Source organism: Chrysemys picta, chromosome 1 (assembly GCF_011386835.1).
Source record: "Chrysemys picta bellii isolate R12L10 chromosome 1, ASM1138683v2, whole genome shotgun sequence".
In the NCBI taxonomy this organism is placed as follows: domain Eukaryota; kingdom Metazoa; phylum Chordata; order Testudines; family Emydidae; genus Chrysemys; species Chrysemys picta.
The window spans coordinates 192520910-192540935 of NC_088791.1; the positions used below are offsets into that span (position 1 = coordinate 192520910).

Genomic DNA, 20026 nt, shown 5'->3' on the forward strand with positions numbered 1-20026 from the left:
GGAAGCTGAATGACAATCTCTTGACCTGTGATTCACTAAAACATAAAGGTTCAGAAAAACAAGGGTCTGGGAATCTCTCTCTGGGGCAAATCCATACATGGAGAAAATGCCCCATATGGAAGCAATCTCATTACAGGCTGCATTTGCCAACATCACGTGGAAACTGTGAACACTAAGCCTCATCTCTGAAATAAACTTGCATAGAAGAGAAGATGCTGGTGCATTTTAGAACTACATTTTTGCCAAGCTGCTAAAGGAAATTACAACAACAGCACTTGCCAAGCTGACAAGGCTCCAATTAAGAAAGCACTTAAGCGTCTGCTTAAATCCAATTCATGGTTTGGGTGTTTAAAGACCAAGAGAACCATTATGCTCATCTAGTCTGACCTCCTGTATAACACAGGCCAGCATTTCACCTAATGATTCCTGCCTCTAGTTTAACACAGGCTGCTGGGTTAAAGCATATATTTTAGAAAGATTGGCAGTCTTCATGTCAATGGGATTGAAGCACGTGTTTGAGGGTTGTGCTGAATTTTCATCTCAGTGAACATAAGTAATTTTTGTGGCTCATAGGAGCAATCTGAGTCACAGTAGTGACTATACTCTCTAACAACGCACAAATAACCTAAGGTGTCCCAAATGCAAACAAAAGAGGGGAAGAAAAGGAACCCTGTAACAAGTGACAATATGCACTCTAGAGACATGTCAATATGGCTCAGAGAGTGGGAGAAGCAAGTGCTAATAAAGTTTAAAAAAAAAATTGCTAGCAACAAAGATAGCGTAGTTAAACCACAGAATCCACAGTACATAGCAACCAAGCCTACACCAATTATAACCACAGAATACAGCACCATTTAACCACAGTAATTAGACTACATGCACAATATTTTACACAAGGTCTAGAAGAGAGCTGGCTGAAAAAACCACAAAACATTTTCACAAAAATCCATATGGATTTTTAAAGACATCCATTTCAATAGTGTTCTCCATGTTGTGTTTGCTTTCAACAAATGTTCTAGCAACTGAATTCATTAGCAGGAACGTCCATTAAAGGAGCTAATTTTAAGCAAACACTGGGGCATATTCGTTGTGAATTTCGAACGCTTTTGCAAGGATGTGCACTGAAAACCTCATTCTAAGAGTTAAGATCAGCCACACAGGCTATGGAAACATTCGGTGTGACCATTACTGCAACCACATGGCCAAACCCAGAGAGATTCAGTGCCACAAGCAGGCTGAGACTGAGGCTAGTCTCAGAGGCCTGAGTTCACTCCTAATATTGGGCTTAATCTCACACCCTGGGAATTTGGCCACTGACCCCACTGGGACCCAGATGAGGTCCACTGTGGGTGGAAGTAGATGAGCTGAGCATGTGCAGAACTCCTTTTCCCCAGCCAGAGACCACTGCCACTGCAAATCCTGCAGCCTGTCAGAACCACCTCTACTCGGTGGCTTTGAGGAAGAGGAATAATCTTAAAAATTCCAGTAAAGGGCCAGGTACTATTACCAATTCCATCTTCTTCAGATCATTCCCATGATTAAAAGCAGCCTTAACAACAAGGGATCTGGCCCCTAGAAATTTCCTTTAGGTTTGGCTAATTTATATTGGGGACTGGACTTTTCTACAGCCACTTTCAGGATCAGAAACATAAAGGTTGGGTTAAAACGATCTTTGACCCCTGCCGTTCTCCACTTTATTTTAGCATGAGCATATATCAATGAGATTGGAGGTTCTGGCCCTACTATTTAAACTTTCTAAAACACTTCTATTTTATATATGTAATATAAAATGTAATTCAACACTAACACAAAGAATATGATTCTTGAAGATCTTTGTAGTGAACACAATGTTTTATTTTTAGAAGTAGACTCTGTATTTCAATAAAAAGGTCAATGTAAACAGTAATGGGAAGCTTTTCATAATCTTCCAAGTAGTGACCTCTAAAACTTCCAGCTGCCGATTTCATCTGGTTTATTTAGAACATGATGATATTGCAAGTCAGGATACAAGGAAGTCTCCAGGAGTGGAAGGACATAACTTCTACCTATTTTAATTCACTGTATCTCGCTACAGCTCCAGAAATGCACTTACCCATCATGGTTTGTCATCTCAAGAGACTTCTAGCCCTCTTGTTAGAGAGACTGGGCTAATCTAGTTTAATATATAAACTTCTTTCCCACTAAACTTGTAGCAAATAATCCACATGTCCCTTAAACACCAGAGATACGAAATACTGCTTTCTTTTTTCAGTTGGTGAGCAATTGCTTCTCTTTTTCTGCCCCAAAGCAATTATCAGAAAATGAGACCCTGAATATCCCTAAGAACCAGCTGAGAAGGACTTATCAAATAACCCATCCCCAGGATTTCAAATTGTACATCCAAAAAGTGTGAACAACCTGACTTCAGGGCAATGTGATAAGGTTTCAGTGGGGGGAAAAGGGGTGTGCATGTAAGGGATTCAGGTAAAATGCACTTCCCCAGTTTATACTGAGATTCATATAACAAATCAATAATATCTGTTCCCCTCTTCCTCCTAGTCCAGTGGTTTTCAATCTTTTTTCATTTGCGGATCCCTACAAATTTTGGAATGGAGATGCAAGCCCCTTTGGAAATCTTAGATGTGGTCCACAGACCCGCAGTGGTCCATGGATCGGAGGTTGAAAACCGCTGTCCTAGTCCACTGCTCTGTTTCTGTGAGCTGCTGCCAAATGTGTTTTTAGGAGAATGAAAGATATGTTGATAGTTAAGAACTACTAACAAGAATTGAACGTGGGCTGGGAATGAAGATACTTTTTAACAACTTTGAAGAAAAGGTCATCATGTTGGGAGATCCAAATTAAAAACAAGCCGTCCTGGAGACTTACAGCATGGTCTCTGTGTCAATTTACACACAGAATTTAATTGGGACACATTTGTGTTAAACACTTATGCTTCAGTAGCGTTTAGAGTAGAGTAGGGTGAATAATGAAATTTATATTTGATTCACTGGCAATTCCAAAATAATCAAAGTTTTGATTCAGGTTGAACCCAAACCAACTGATTGATTAACATTTTTGGTGAATCAGAGTTGAGAAAATTTTGGATGGTGGCTCAGATGAAACACTTCATTTTGATTGCAGGTATTTTGACACAAACCGGAGGAGCCTCTTCCCCTACAGCCCAACCGCCAGGGTTCTCTCCTGGGATGTGGGAGATGTAGGTTCAATTTCTTCCTCTGTCTAATGTGAAGAAGGGATTCAAATTTGAGTCTCTCACAATGGGAGTTTCCTATTTATTTGCCTATGCAATATTCTGGTAGGGGTCTTTCTCAGTTTCTCCTGTTGAATCTGTTCCACTTATATATAAGTTAGTCACTGGAGCATAGACTTGGTTTCTGACATCTTAGGCTAGGTCTACACTACCCGCCTGAATCGTCGGGTAGAAATCGACCTCTCGGGGATCGATTTGGGACGCGACAATCGATCCCCGAATCGACGCTCTTACTCCACCAGCGGAGGTGGGAGTAAGCGCCGTCGACGGGAAGCCACAGAGGTCGATTTTGCCGCCGTCCCGACAGCGGGGTAAGTCGGCTGCAATACGTTGAATTCAGCTACACTATTCGCATAGCTGAATTTGCGTATCTTAAATCGACCGCTCCCATAGTGAAGACCTGCCCTTAGGTGAGTACCCTACCCACTGAGTTATAGAATATTTATACATTTTCCCTGGTCCATTGCCTATTCATTATTGAATTCATAATGGAAATTCAGTCAATGGACATTCATTGGCACAACGAATGACTGAGAATGACTCTATAGCCCAGTGGTTAGGGTACTCCTGTAACATAGGAGACTCAGTGCTTAATTTGTGCCCGCACCTCTAGGCTTGGCAGTTTATAGCCCCAGCATCTCTGTCTTGCCGCATCAGTTATGAAAGTAAAAAAAATTGCTTGAGCCCCAGTGTGACACCTTGTACCCCACGTTCACCACTTTTATATAGTTATGGTATATTTTGTACAAAGTAGGCTTATGAGGTATCATGTGAAAACTCATAATCTTCTGAATATTATAATCCTGTTGAAATGTGTGTAACACTGCATGCAAAATTCTGAGATTTTGCTATATCATTGTTACTGAAATATGTTGTAGTTCTGTGTAATGCCCACAACCAATTTCTCAGAGGCAAAGACATATTGGCACCCCCTCTCTTCCTCCATCTCTGTGCTCATGGCACCAACGAATACCAAAGAATATTGAACTGTGGGAGAGGTCCCTGGCTAAAAGGAAATCTAGCCTGTGAACTGTTACAACTTATAGTGAGAGAGACATTTTGCTTTTAATTTCATTTAGTTATTAGCTTGTGGTTGCATCTTTTTATTTCTTTTGTAATCAATTCTGACTTTTATCTTATCTTTCTCTAATTAATACACTTGTTTTATTGTTTTATCTAAACCAGTGCGTTTGGGAATCTCTACTTAGGATGACAAGGCTGGTGCGTAATCATTACCCAGTGTTGGAATGACAGACTTACTATGAGCTTACAGGGTACCGAATAATACTGAGCAGTGCCAGATGCACATTTCTGGGGAACAAGGTTGGGACTAAGAATTTGGGGGTGTCATCCTGTATGTAATTTATGAGTGACTGATGAGAGTGCTCATGCATTTGGCTAGGAGTGAATTTACATGCTGAAGGCTGTGTGAGAGCAGAATCTGGAGAGGTGATTGTTCATCAGAAGCACTTGTAAAAGGCACCCTGGCTAGAGAGTTCAGGGGACACTGCTTTTCAGTAGTCCAGATTGTACTCTGGGGCATGTCACACACTAATTACTTGAGCCAGAGCACCTCTTTCATTACAAATTAAGCACTGAGGAGACTTAAATTCAAATCTCTGCACCCCATTAGGGGCTGAACCTGGGTCTCCCACATCCTGAAATCAAAATGGAAAATTTCAAATTGGGTCAAAACTAAACATTTTGTTTTGATATCACCAAAACATTTTGGGAGGTTTCCTTTTTGGTTTGCTTGAAGATATTTGGTGAACTGAACATGAATATGGGAATAGTTTTGGGTTAAATGAAACAGTGTTTTTTGGTGAATAAACTATTTACTGAAAAAAATTGCAGCGCTCTAATTTAGAGACCAACCAGGACAGGGCCCCATTATGTTATACCAGGGGTTGGCAACCTTTGGCACGCGGCTCACCAGGGTAAGCACCCTGTCGGGCCGGGCCAGTTTGTTTACCTGCCGCATCCGCAAGTTCGGCCGATTGCGGGTCCCACTACCCGTGGTTCGCCATCCCAGGCCAATGGGGGTGTCAGGGGGCGGCGACCAGCCCATCCCTCGGCCCGCGCCACTTCCTGCTGACCACATTGGCCTGGGACTGCGAACCGTGGCCAGAGGGAACCGCGATCAGCCAAACCTGCGGTTGCGGCAGCTAAACAAACTGGCCCAGCCCGCCAGGGTACTTACCCTGGCGAGCCGCATGCCAAAGGTTGCCGACCCCTGTGTTATACAAAGATAATACTTGACAGTTACTACCTGAAAGAGTTTAATGTCTAAAAGACAAGATTCTGCCAACATCTGCATTTGTGCAAACCCATGTAAGTCTGTACATAGGAAAGTAGGATTTATCAAAGGAAAGTTGGTTCTCTTCAGTTACTAATTAAATTCCAAGAAACCTGTTATGGCATCTCCTGTAAGACTACTGCACCACTGTTTACCAAGGGATTGTCAAGGTGAAAATTTTATTTATTTATTTATTTTTAGAAAAGCCTCACAAGAGTAAAGGATTGGCCTATAAAAACCGGTCAAGGATGAAGCCACTTGTTGTGTGGGAATTCACATCTAATTCGACATTGCCCAGAGATTTAGAACAAATTAAAGATACTTTGAAGACAAAAAGGGGAAGAGAGTTTATAACTAGTACATAAAATCCAAACGTCATGGGCCAAATCCTCACTTGGTGTATATCAGTGTACCTCCACTGATGTCAGTGGAATGAAGTCTGCTTATATCAGCTGATGATATTTGAAAGAAAGGTGAAGAAATCATGTTGAGGAGAATTATGAAATAACCTACCCCTAGAGACAGTTGCTATTTAACTCCATCATACAGTGGTTGATTTATGCCCTGAAGCATATTGGTTTATATCTTAAATGTTTTTTATCCAGTCTAGTAACTCTGGATGTCATTATCATTATCAGTGTTAGATACTTTTTGGAATCCTAAGCTCTTGGCCTGTAGCGATTGTGGTGTTTTTAAAAATCATTTTGTCATTAATATTCCTCTTATCAATATTGGCTTGCCTTTCAGTTTCACTTAATGTCTTCTTGTCCTCTTATGAACATCAACACTTGTTGAACCTTCCTGTTCTATAACATTGGTTACTTTGCATATCTATGTCATGTCTTAGTTGTTCAGTCACATCTTTTCGTCTCACCTCGGATGGAAGTTAATTGTTTTCATTACCTGTCTCTGGACCACTTGAATTTCTCCTATACAATTTTTGAGCGTGAGTGGAATTGAACTCTATATTCTAGAAGTGGGTACTATCTACTTGTATAATGACATAATATATATTGAATATTATCTATCCCTTTCTGAAGCAAGCTTCCCACAGACCAGGGCACACAGCTTGTGGTGTAGTTCATTCAGTGCCCGTAAATGCCCCAATAGCACATATGTGGGTGAAGCCAGACAATCATTATACTCTCGGATTAACTCACACAGAATAATGATAAAAGACAAACACCCCATATCACCTATGGGTGCATACTTTTCACAAAGTGATCAGCCTATATCTGACCTCTCCATTCTAATCCTCAAAGGAAACCCACACAATACCTTCAAAAGACAAACTTAAATTCATAACTTCCCCCCATGACTGTCAGTGCATTAACAGACCACTTCACCTTGAATGGTCCCTTGAAATATGTATTAACTACTTATGCTAGACAATCTGTTCCACCTTGTATTTAGCTGTGACACTGTGAGTACATTTCTCAGACCTGAAGAAGAGCTCTGTGTAAGCTCGAAAGCTTGTCTCTCTCACCAACAGAAGTTGCTCTAATAAAAGATATGACCTCACCCACCTCGTCTCTCTAATATCCTGGCACCAACACAGCTACAACAACGCAGCAAACAGACAAGCATTTGGTATTTTGGGATTTCTCAGAAGGTGCTGCTATCCAATCTCTTCTGTTGGTGAGGAGTGTTCATAGAGTTAAACCAATTTTTGTGTTCTGATTTACAGCTTCACCTGAAAACAGCACAGGGTAAGTATAATTGGCTATTTGCAAATAAAAACAAATTTGCGATATATGATGTGTCTTCAGAGGTAGACAGGGGAAAAGAGTCTGACATGCTGACATCTGGGCCCAGTGTCTCCTACCACATCAAAGTCTTCACCTCACACTATCTTTATGGTCTTACATAGACTTCTCAATTCAGCAATTGCTTTGCTGCTGCTGCTACTCAAGAGTCAAACAATGTACCTATTATGTTATTTGAAGAGATAGGATAATTATCTCAACTGCCAGGTGCTAACAGTAAGTTTTCCTATGCCCAATTATGGTGCGGTAAAACGGTCAAAGTTGTTTAAAGGCTTTTAATATTGGGCTGCCAGACTCTGGTTTCAAAAGTCTCTGCTTTGAGACTCCAATTCAACAAAACATTTAAGCATGTGCTTAACTCCAAGGACATGAATAGCCTGATTGAAGTCAACAGGTTGTGACATTGTCTTCAGTGTCACTAACTACATAAGAGCTTTGCGGAATCTGGATCAAAGTGTACAGAATATGGCACTGTTGATAGAAGAATTTGTCTATGTTTTTTCCCCCTCAGAATTGGCAAGACCAGATGGATGGACTAGAAACTAATTTATCAAAGTTATCATATTGACCTCATTGATGCAGATAAGCATGATAAAGAGCCCTCTGAAAGTCAATGAAAAGAACCTTTGACTTCAGTGGACTTTTGGATCAGGTCCTAAGCGAGGGAAAGACAAACTGGTTCAGGCAGATTAAGAACTGGCCCCAAACCAAACCATTCATAAACTCCAAACCTTTTGGACTTTTCTTCTACCAATCTTATCTGACCTCCATCACTGTAGTATCTAAGAAACTCACCATCTTTAATGTCTTTATCCTCACAGCTCCTCTGTGAAGTAAGGAAGTATTATCCCCACAGGGGATGGATCACTCAATATTCTCCCTGTTCTGTTCATTCCCTCTGAAGCATCTGGCACTGGCCACTATCAGAAGACCAGATACGGGACTAGGTGGATCATTGTTCAGACCAAGTATGGCCATTCTTATGAGTGATTTACCCAACATCGTACAGGAAGTCTGGTGGAACAAGGAATGAAACCCAGGTCCCTCAAGTCCCAGTTAGCACCTTAACTATGGAACCATCCTCTCCTTTTTATCTGCCATCCATTTCTGATTTTTGGAGAGAGAATGCAGACCTCCTTCTTTCATCCACATTTTTAGGACTTGCACTGAAGAAGCCAATAAGGTGAATGGCTTATTGCCATGGGCTCACGCTTGGCTGGGCCAACAAATTCAATAAGTAATTCAAAGCATTAGAATTTTTTCTTTTTAGTAATGAGGGAAGTGAAAACAGACTAGGTTTGGGGTCTATTTGAACTGTTATCTTAGTATCTGACATGAAACTATGCTGTATCAATAAAGACAGTCCAACCACTTTCTGATTTTATCCCCTGTATCTGTCCTGAGCATGCTGCAGCACTCTATCCAGTGTATTATTCTCATTTTAACTGGATGAAGGAAGACTTTTTTTTAAAATTTATAATATATTGTACTAAATCTACATATTAAATCAGTATTGAATTACTAAATACTAAATTGTACTAAATCATTGTACTAAATTGTGTCTAAATCTGAGAAAACAGAATTAGTACATGCTTATTAATAAGCTCCGCCTATGATTCATTTAGTTAGGTATAAATATTAACAACTCACTGTACCTTAAGGCTCAATCCTCAGGGGTGGCCACTCTCCTTTCAGTTCAGCTAGAGAAGAGCAAACATAGTTCTAAACCCTTTTGCAGCTCCCAGACACCAGGGCTGGCCAGGGGCCATTTTTGCCCTTGGCATAACTTAGGGCAACCAGAAGGCTGCCGTCACAGTGTTCCCAGCTCACTACTTGGGTGCCGTCTTGTGGCTGCATCTGGGGAATAGTTCTGCTCAATCTGACGCCACTTCTGACGCCCCTCTCATGCTGCATGAGTTGCAGTGCTTCCTTTCTGTGACTTGGGGTACTCCCTCTGAATGGATTGGCCCTCTGGCCAGGTCACTATAGTTTTCTCCTTCCAGGGTATCAAAGTCTCATGGGACTGGTTGACTGGGTATCGTTCCTGACAGTCCTCCAATTCAAGGCTATGCCACTTCCTCAGAGGCTGGTATTGGAACCAGGGCCCATCCATTACTCCAGGTTCCAGGCCAGGGAAATCAGCAGCCAAGATTTGCATCATCGCAAACCTTGCTGCCATTTCACTGGGCTGTCTCCTACCACACCTTTATCAGTCTTCCATGCCACCATCCCCTGGATAAATCCTTCCTTCAGGGCCAGGAACCCAGTGCTTCTATTCTCTCCCAGGTTTTTCTCCTTTTCCTCTCTGAGCCCAGAGCGTGACTGCAGGTTTCCACACTGCAGCCACTTTCTGCTCTCACTTCCTGGCCTTACACCAGCCCCGTCTGCTCCTACCCATGTGGGCTCCATCCTCAGTCAATGCTTGCCTCACTCTCCCTCGGGTGTGGCCTATCAGGATATTTAATCCCTCCTGAGCCACACTGGGGGTTTTTAAGAGCAGGTTAGACAAACACCTGTCAGGAATGGTCTAGTTATTATTTTGTCCTGCCTTGAGTGCAGGGGACTAGCCTAGATGACCTATTGAGGTCCCTTCCAGTCCTACACTTCTGTGATTAAACCATATGGGCTAGTGCGGTGTGAACACCCCAACACAGCTACCCTAAATTACACTGGCTCTGACAGCCACCAAGGAACCATCACTCCATCTACAGATTACTGAAAAATAGCCCAACTGCAGGACATCTCACATTCCTATACACCTGATAAACCCCGTATGCTGGTGACTGTGAAAGGGTTGACCCAAGAACCCCTTAATGTCAACTACCGAGGGGGTTACAAGAATGTCCTGATTCTGGTATGTACATTCTGGTTCACCAAAGAATATCATATGAGGTCTCAAATGAGAGGTGGGTTTACACTGGTTATTAATATCAGTGTGAAATGTATGTACAGAAACTATGTAAGGAGTTATATGTATATTTACACTGTAAATATGTTTTAGAGCAGTGTGGGCACGCGGCCCGTAAGGGTAATCCACTGGCAGGCTGCAAGACAGTGTTTATATTGACCATCCGCAGACATGGCTGGCCACAGCTCCCAGTGACCACAGTTCGCTGTTTCCAGCTAATGGGAGCTGTGGGAAGGGGCACGGGCCACAGGGACCTGCTGGCTGCCACTTCCTGCAGTTCCCATTGGCCGGGAATGGTGAAACACGGCCATTGGGAGCTGCGGGCGGCCACGCCTGCGGATAGTCAAGGTAAACACTGTCTTGCGGCCCAACCGGGGGATTACCCTGATGGTCTGCCTGTGGCCCGCGGGCCGCAGGTTGCCCACCACTGTTTTAGAGTCTGCATGAAGGCAGAGCTAACAAACAGGTTTTTTGTCTCACAAGAGATGTTTATTCACCTGTCTCTCTGTTAAAATGTAAATTAAGCACTGTAAGCTAACACAATGGGTCACCCATCTAGCTGACTGCAGATGAAGGATTCTAAGAATTTTAGAATGGAACTAAGTAGAGAACTACACCTTATAAGGAGAGAACCTTATATTGAGATACACGTCAAAGGTTTGCTACACTATGTTTGGGAAACAAAGAAAGTGAACAGGCAGTGCGTTCATATTCATGACAATGGGATCACAATCAGCCTTGGTTGGAAACTCTGCAGAAGACTCTGGGTGTGAGGTTAACTTCTGTAGATATGAGGATAGCCTGTTAAGTTTACTATCTAGAAAGCGTGTTATGATTTTGTTTTATTTGTAACCTTTTGTTTCCATTATCCTTACTCACTATCTCTTCAATCTTTGGTAGTCAAAGTGTTCTTGTTTCACTATAAATATATCTACGTACTGTGATATTAAGCAAAGTATTGATCCTGAGTTGAATCATCCAAGCTGGTGTGTATACTGTTTCCTTGAGGACAGCAGACCTGGTGTCCAGTGAATAAGGGGCTGGATATCACAGGAGAATGCTTCAAAGAGGCTCGCAGACCAGGATGCTCTATTGTTAACTTGCAAAGCAAAGCAAGGGCTGGCATAGTCCTGAGAAGAGTGCCTGGGTGGCTAACAGTCTAGTGGTGTCAGGGAGCTGACATCCAATTCAGCACAAGCATGTCTCCCTCATGCTGGAGGCAGGTGGAAGTCACAAGGTGACTCACAGTTCTGGGCACCCTGAGAACCATCACATGGCCATTCATTTCTTCTCTGTCAAGAGACCACTCAGCTGATCAGTCAGACCAGCTTTAGGGTCCCTTTGTACCACCAAGGCTCTGGCTTTCTTTCTGCTCTCTTCCTCTACTGCAATCTCTCTTAATATACTGAAGCTCTGCCAATACCAGATATACAGGAACATTAATATTACTTAGGATTATCAGCTGAAGTAACCTTACAGTGCTTTGTCTAATAAGCTTGTGATTTTGTGGTATCAGGCCAAATTCACCCCTAGTCTAACTCCAGGAGGCACAGCACAGGCAAATCTGACCTATCATTGTCACCTATAGACCTGTTATATAGATCAACATATATGTCATAGAACAACGAAGTCCAGCAACTCATATTCAGTAAGTTTCAGTGAGGTGCACATGACATTTCTACTGGCTGACAAGGTACACGTAGTGACTAATCTAGCAGTTTCTGCAGCTGCTGCATACCACATCCTCAGGATGTAATTGCTTCTAAAAGATGCCATATAATTTAAGAAGGGCAGGGGTGCTGAATTACTGGGGGGAAAAAGCTTATTTAAATACATTGAGATCCCTCTGAAATGGCAACAAACTGTGGAACTACAGCAGCTGGTGGCTTGTCATGCCAACAAAAACAAGCTGAATGACTGCACACTAATGTTTTTAAACTCTAATCGCTCCAATGTCTGCAACAGTGGAAGAAGCAGGGCTAGATTAGATTGTGTAAGAATTAACTTTTGTCCTAGTTCTCAAACATTTTACTATTACATTCAAAACAAAAAACCACCAAGTTTCTTTGACCGGCACACTATTTCTGAAACAGGAGACCAACTCTGAAGTCAGGCTCTCTGTATTTATTTTATAATGTTGAAAAAAAAATGTTAAGTTAGAGACAGATGTACAGGTTATTCAGGCTCCAATACAGAAAAGATTTAAGTACATGCTTATGTTATTTCTGTTCAGGACAGCACATAAGGTTATGCTCGATTTTTCAAGTATGTTCTTAATAGGATACCTTCCTGATTTGGGATCTCCATGAATTTCGCCCTTCTTCTGTTCTTGAGTTACCTGTGAATATGTTTCAGTATTTACAAAACTGTTTGAACATTTTGTATATCAATCCTCAGCTCTGGGAGTATTCAAAACTTAAAATCTACATAGTCCATTAAATAAAACCCAAGACAACCTTCATATTATTTGTAAACTATTTGCTTCACTACACCTTTTACTGTTTGTTATTTGGGGTGCGTGGTTAATTGCCGGAGTCACATACTAGTATTTCTGCTTTTTCATTAATGGACTGGTACTTTTATAAACTGGAGGAAGAACATCAGAGATTTCAGCATGGCCAAGCAAACATTTCCAGCACAAACCCATTTACTTAGGTAAGACTTTTGTTGTGTGAAAACAAGATCTCAAGTTCAGACAAATGTTAGCAGAAAATAGAATGGGTCACTGACACTGCTGAAGAGAATATGCCATTTTATTCAAATGAATATTAATGAGTACTTTTCTGCAATATTCACCTACTTCTACATGTGTAGAAAGCAGGCAGGATTTGGTCCACATTTCAGAACACTCAGTAAATATTATATACTCAGCACAAGTATTTGTATACTACTTTACACAATAGTAAGTGGTAAAAACTGGGAATTAATTAATTGAAAAATGTATTCTAGCACTATTATCTTATTGTGTTTTAAGGTCATCAGTTTACTTCCTAATCATTAAAACTACAGAATGCTCAAGATTTCCATTACTGGCATCTGAATAATATATTTTCATAGTAAGACCATTTATTTATAAATCATTTTCATATTTGAACCTAACAAAAATGTCTACTGTCAAAGTGTTGTCTTTAAAAAAAAACACACTTAAATGTGTGATCTCAGGACATGATCATTGAAATCAACAGAAGAGCAGCATTGACTTCTATAGTTACTAACTGCATGAACTGGTGGAAGTAGGCAAGAGAGGAGAGTCTACAGAAAGGAGGCTGTAGCAGGGTGGCTGGCCTGTATAAGAAGGCTGGGAGCCAGGAGCTCAAGAGTCTCTCTCTGAGGGTACATCTACACTACGGGGGGAGTCGATTTAAGATACGCAAATTCAGCTACGTGAATAGCGTAGCTGAATTCGGCGTATCACAGCCGACTTACCCCGTTGTGAGGACGGCGGCAAAATCGACTTCTGCGGCTTCCCGTCGGCGGCTCTTACTACCACCTCCGCTGGTGGAGTAAGAGCGCCGATTCGGGGATCGATTGTCGCGTCCCAACGGGACGCGATAAATCGATCCCCGAGAGGTCAATTTCTACCCGCCGATTCAGGCGGGTAGTATAGACCTAGCCTTAGTGCAGAGAGAGAAGGGCTTGGCTGCAGGGAGCTAGACAGGGTACCTGAGTGGAGCAGGGCTGAGGAAAGGCTGGGGAGCTCCAGCCTGGATAGCCCCGGGCTGCGGCCTGGTAATAGGCCAAGGGGTACTCGGGGTTGCAGAGGGCAACCCAGGGCTAGGCCAAGGCAGCAGGTCCAAACCCTCCTTGCCGATGATGAGTGGCCTATACCGCAGTCTGCCCCAGAGAGTGGGGGCTACATGGTGACTGGCAGTGGCCTTATCCTGAGGCGAGGTGGGGTTAGTGGGTGGGGGTTCCCCTAGGAGGGGAGACCTAGCGTGTGTGGGTACTGCCAGGGGGCAGCACCCAGAGCAAGGGGCACCGGTGTCCTGGGAGGGACACGGGAGCCTGAGGAAGAGGACAGGTGGATCACTGGCCTGCAGAGGGCGCTCCAGAGGCTGGAGAGCTAATTCCCTGGACGACCAGCAGGAGGCGCCACAGGGGTGAGTCCGGACCATCTTACAGAGGCACTGGAGTATAGAAAGAAGGGAGAGTTTTATATCCAAAAAGGTATGAAAATAATAAAGAGACTTTTTGAAACCACCAGACATTAAAAATCCCACAGGATTTATCCAATCCCCTATGGACCAATTTCAAATTCTAGTGAGAATCTGTGGTTACTATGAAATCATACTATGGTGCACTCTGAAACATCACATCAGAGTATGATCCCACATCTAACAGGATACACACTTCTTGAGCTTACTAATGGGGTAGCTTCATAAGGCAGCCAGAATTTAGAACTACGTCATTGTAGATCACTTTTTAAAAGGGGCCACTTGCCCTTGTCACTACAACTAGAAATGTATGATAAATCTTACACTAGATAAAATTTTCCTTAGAAGGGAGAAAATATTATTTTTCCCACAGAAAAAGGAAGATATGAAATATTTTGCTTCCTACTAGAATGCAAACAAGAGAGCTGCAAACATAGGACCAGATCCTTGACCTTGAGATGGCCCTTTGATGCTACACAGGGTCATGTAAAGGGTTTGTGAATGAAGCTGGATTACCTAATTTACTGGGGATTCTCTGGGTTCTTTAGGACTACTGTAGACAGCCCCATGCCACCCAGTTGCAGCCCCTGATGTAACAGCCAGTGACACACACCAAAAATGGTAACAATAAAAATTAATTGTCTTACCTTTCTCACATCAATGCCTCAGTTACTCTTCTTTTCAGTATCTCTTCAGGCCTTGAATAATTTACCTCTGCCAGGAGCATCTACCTCTTCATCAAGCTTTTCCACTTACTTTCATGGCCTCACTGCTCTTTATACAGTCCTGGCCACTCCTTCCCAGCATGCCTTGCAGCAGCCTACAATTCCCAGGGTCCATCAGGAAACTACATTTCCAGAATGGGAACAAGTCCCAGTGACAGTGAGCTGGCAGCATCTGATCTTGAAGGGTCAGCACATTCTGTTATAGTAAGGTGTGGTGGTAAAGGACTTAAAATATGATGAAAGACAGCAGAAAAAGAAGACCTTTTCACCTGAAAAAGAGAAGAGTAAGAAAGAATGTCACTAACGCATTTACAGGCAACAGAAGGCATACTGAAAAATGATTAGTCCTTTTAAAAATATTATTACTCAAATTAATAGCAAGTAAATTAGAAAGAAATATAAGGAAATCCATCTTCACCTAGCATGTAACAAACCTGTGGAATTCACTGCCATGATAAAGTCAAATGTCATGGCTGGACTTTTAAAATGGTTGGATAGTTTTATTATCAAGTAATATTTGTAGTTTTCCATGCTAAAGTAAAGGTAGTCAGATCTCATGATTAATAAGATGATCACTGCAGGAATCAGGAAGCCAGTTTTCCCTTGAGATACAGCATTCTACATGTGTATAGGTGCTTTCTGGAGTGGAGAGATGGGGAGTCATCCTCCTCTGTAGCATCAGATATCAGTCACCCTCAGAGGCAGAATTCTGGACTTGATGGACCAATGGTTTAATCCATTACAGCAAAATCTGTGTCACTGACCATTCATTTGCATACACAAAAAACATCCATGGAGTGACACCAATCTACACCATTTTCATAAGTTCCAAGATTTGCATTTAGATCTCTGATTTAACTAACACTTGGGTAAAATCACATGTAATTAGACAGCTCCCTAGTGGCTGCATAGCTGTGGATGTTGGAGAGGATATGATTTCCCAAGCTAAGGTCAGCATTAACTGAATCTCAAATTTCCCTCCAGATCTGCTTTCCCTGGTGCTATCATGCAGCTTAACTTTTTTGGCTTATTTCACTTCTGTTCATATCACACCCCTTCAGAGGTCTCTCTCAGCACAATTATGGAAGTCATGTGGCTCCAGAGCTCCACCATTTTTGGAAGATGAGAGCATATCTCAATTAGGTGTGAAAGCTGCTGTCTGCCACATTAAGGAAGTCAAATTTCAGAGGCATACAGTGTAAATCCAATAATACCACCTGGCCCTTAGTGTGCAGGAGATTAAACACTTTGATCAGGTACCTGTTTTGTAAAGGCCTATGAAAGTGTATTAAAGCCCTCAACTGTGGAAACTATATACCAAATAAAACAATGTCTAAATAATACATAAGAACGGCCGTACCAGGTCAGACCAAAGGTCCATCTAGCCCAGTATCCTGTCTACCGACAGTGGCCAATGCCAGGTGCCCCAGAGGGAGTGGACCAACAACCATACTGTATTTTTTAGGTTTCATTTTTCAGATATGGAATCTGCTACTAAATTTAACTTAGCATCAGTATATCATATTTTTATTTAGCAGCTCTCTTGCAACAGGCAGATATTAAATGTGGGGAGATAAGCAAGTTAACTTTTCTGTGTAGAATTAGATCCTATAAAAGTATATTAAGTCTGAGTTTGGATGATGATTGTTGTAGAACTGGTTCGAATAATTCCAATGAAACTTTTTTTGGCTGGAATTTGCCATTTCGTTGACATTTTAAAATTCCACAGATATGATTTGATTTTGACAAAGATCTTCCAGAAACAATGCAGGTTTGACAGAGGAACTTGCCTGGTTTTCTGCCAGCTCACCAGGCAGGCTGCTGGGGAGCCCAGGGCTTCCAGGATTAGTGGCTCCAAGATAGCCTACCAGGCAGACTGCCTGTGAGCTGGGGATTCCAGCACTTCTAAGATCTGCAACTTCCATTTCAAGTTTTAAAAATGTCATATTATAGTGCAATATATAACAAAAAATCAAAATTGAAACGACAAATCATTTTGAAATGAAAACACATTTTATTCTGAAAATGTCAAAATAGGACATTTCAACATTGTCAGGATATTTTATCCTTGCTTTTTCCCTAAATGAAATTTTGGAGAAATCAACAAGATTTCACAAAGTGTTTTGATTTCGATGGAATTGCATTTTCCAACAGCAAATGGTTCTGTCAAAGTTTTTCCAATCAACTGTAATTATGATATTACTGAGGTGCACATTGCTGTAGTACAGTTCCTGAGTATTGTCCGTCTTCTGTTGTAATAATTTCCATCGAAGAAAGTTCATATGCATAGTATTTGAAAATATACATAATTATCAATTACTTTAAGGGTGACTTTACATTGGTATCATCTGATGATGGTTCTTCACTTCCTGTTATCTCTACCTGTTCTCAGTGTTTTCTTTATGCATTTAGTAGATGCATAAGGAACAGTTGGCTCATGATCATTAATTTGCAAAAAATCATGAACTGATTTTTGGGATCTGCACCTAGCCAGGTCAAGCAATTATATAACAAATATGTATGATGCTAGAAAGAGTAGACACAGAGGCGCCAGAAGTGAAACATTATCTCTTTCAGACAAAGTCTCAGACAAAGATCTTTATCTCAGAATGATGTATGGGATGTATTTTTGAGATGATTCCACATAATACCTCTAGTATTAAGTTAGCAAGTTAAAATAAAAAGAAACAAAATATTGTATTTGTCCTGAGTTATCTTAGCCAAATATGGGCAGAGGACTTCCTAAGGAGTTTATGGAACACATGAAATAACACCAACATTTATAGCACCTGGTGGAATATCTGAAGTAACTGTAGCATTGATTTGATTAACCAAATTATGCTCTCAGTTACTCCACTGTAATTCCAGAGTGACTCCACTGAAGACAAGGGAGTTACTCTGTATTTACACTGGTATCACTGAAAGCAGAATCTGGACTACTAATTGTGCTAAAAATTAAAATTCAGATGCAACTCAAAGTGTAGGAGAGGACAAAACATAACTCTTCCACATAAAAGCAGTGGAGATAAATTTCCAAGGATGGAGAACTGTCACACAGAGTATGCATATCAAGGAAGAGCCTCCTTGAGTGATAACTCTCTTAGAAGGGAGAGTGTGCTATCCAGACTTTTGCCGTCTAGCTTTTTCATTCTCTGTAGCCATCTTCCATGAAGATTTATCTTGGACTCACTTGCAGCTAATTATGCTGCTCAGTGCTCTGTATATCCGAGATCAGCTTGGAGGGGAAGTCATATGCACTTTGGTCTAACCTCTCTTGGAAGGTGTACCTCAAACACATAGTTTTGGAAGTCACTCATGGGCTTTATTCTAATCACTTTTTATTACAGAATTCCAAAAGTGTAAAAACCAACAAAAATAACGGCCCTACCAAATCTGAGAGGGGCGCTGTGCCTGTGGGGAATGGATGAGGGCCGCTCATAGATGAGTAACTTATTTTAAGGAAGAGAAACTCAGCTTGAGCAAGGAGTTATTCTAGTTCTCTGGCTGCAACTCCGCAGTATCCTCTTTGAAGATGCATAGCATCTGGCACATGTACTTTCCCTCCTTTTGCAGTCCGTGAGGCAGAATAAGATCAGAATGTTGTTGGCTGGTACAGTGTGGCATCCAACCGGGTGCAAGGCCCAGAAAGCTGCTTCCATGCCTTTCCCATTGGCTGGCTGGTTTCCACATAGCAAAGGGTGCCAGCAGTAATCTTCTGGCCTTAGCTTGCATTTAGTGAATATTTTATGAATGTTGTATTTGCATTGATGGAAGCAAAACAAATAAATTGGAGTTGGACCTAACTAAACATCTCTTCATCTCCTTCTATTCCACCCGGAAAATCCATTGATCCTTTTCCTGATGATCAATTTGGTGTTTCTGATGTTTTCATAAATCCAGTTCAAGACTTTCATTGGCAGAATGGAAATATACAAGCTCTAATTACATTGTGCTATAGAACATACTTTGGATATCTCCAACACCAAAACTGTTAACCCTAGACCAAACTCTCACTTTCTTTGGATAGTCTTGCTACTGATATCTCTATTTATCTGGAAAAATAAATCTACCTTGGCATGTACAAATTTGAAAAAAAGGTATTATTATTGTTGCCCCCACTTCTCCCTCTGTTTGTTACACCCCCATCTCAAAAGCTGGGCTAGATTGTGCCATTAGCCCCGGCCCTGAACAAAGAGCAGTGTGTACTACACCACCCCAGGAGTAGCCCTAGGAGGCCACAGACACACCCCTTTGAGGCCCAATTTTTCCTCTGCTCCCCTCTTGCTCTGGCAGTAAAGTAAGTTGCTATAACCGTTGCTTGCTTCCTACCTCATGCCTGCCACCTTGTTCTGGCCAATGAGCAGAGGATTGGCGCCTAGACTCTGCCCTCTCTCAGCCTACTAGTTCCTAGCAGGAATATCTAAAGAGCAGGGGCTGTGCTTTGCAGTAGATCTGGACCCAAGTAGGTTTCATTCAGTTGAGCAGAGACATGGAGATGGGGCCTACTTTCCCTTTAGTTCCCTGCCCAGGCAAGTAAGATGAAAGCCCAATTTATCATTAGACTGTAAACTCTTTAGGTCAGAGACTGCCTCTTACTACATGTTTGTGCAGCGTCAAGCACAATAGAAGTCCAATCTGGTTAGGGCCCCTATTTACTACTGTAATAATATAAACAATAATAGTGTAACGAAGGCTTGGATTATTAATAGCTGTCAGTCTAGGCAGCCTTCAGACCCTGACCTGACAAAACTATTATCATTCCCAAAATACCTTTAGATTGCTTTCAGATTTCAATTTAACTAAACAAAATTACAGGTACAAAAGTTATGGAGTCAGACTACCATTCAACACCAAGTGGGGAACATCCAGAAGGCTTGTTCATGGTCTACTACTAATGCTGCCAAATCCAACCAAGGCAAATGTTTCC

General features: G+C 41.7%; 1 long non-coding RNA gene across 1 annotated transcript; it reads left to right on the forward strand.

Moving 5' to 3' along the window:
• The first annotated feature begins 7123 nt into the window (after positions 1–7123).
• On the forward strand, positions 7124–8684 carry LOC135983922 (uncharacterized). The gene is made up of 2 exons (XR_010601783.1): positions 7124–7255; positions 8134–8684. It is a non-coding gene; the product is annotated as an uncharacterized LOC135983922 (long non-coding RNA).
• The last annotated feature ends 11342 nt before the right edge of the window (positions 8685–20026 follow it).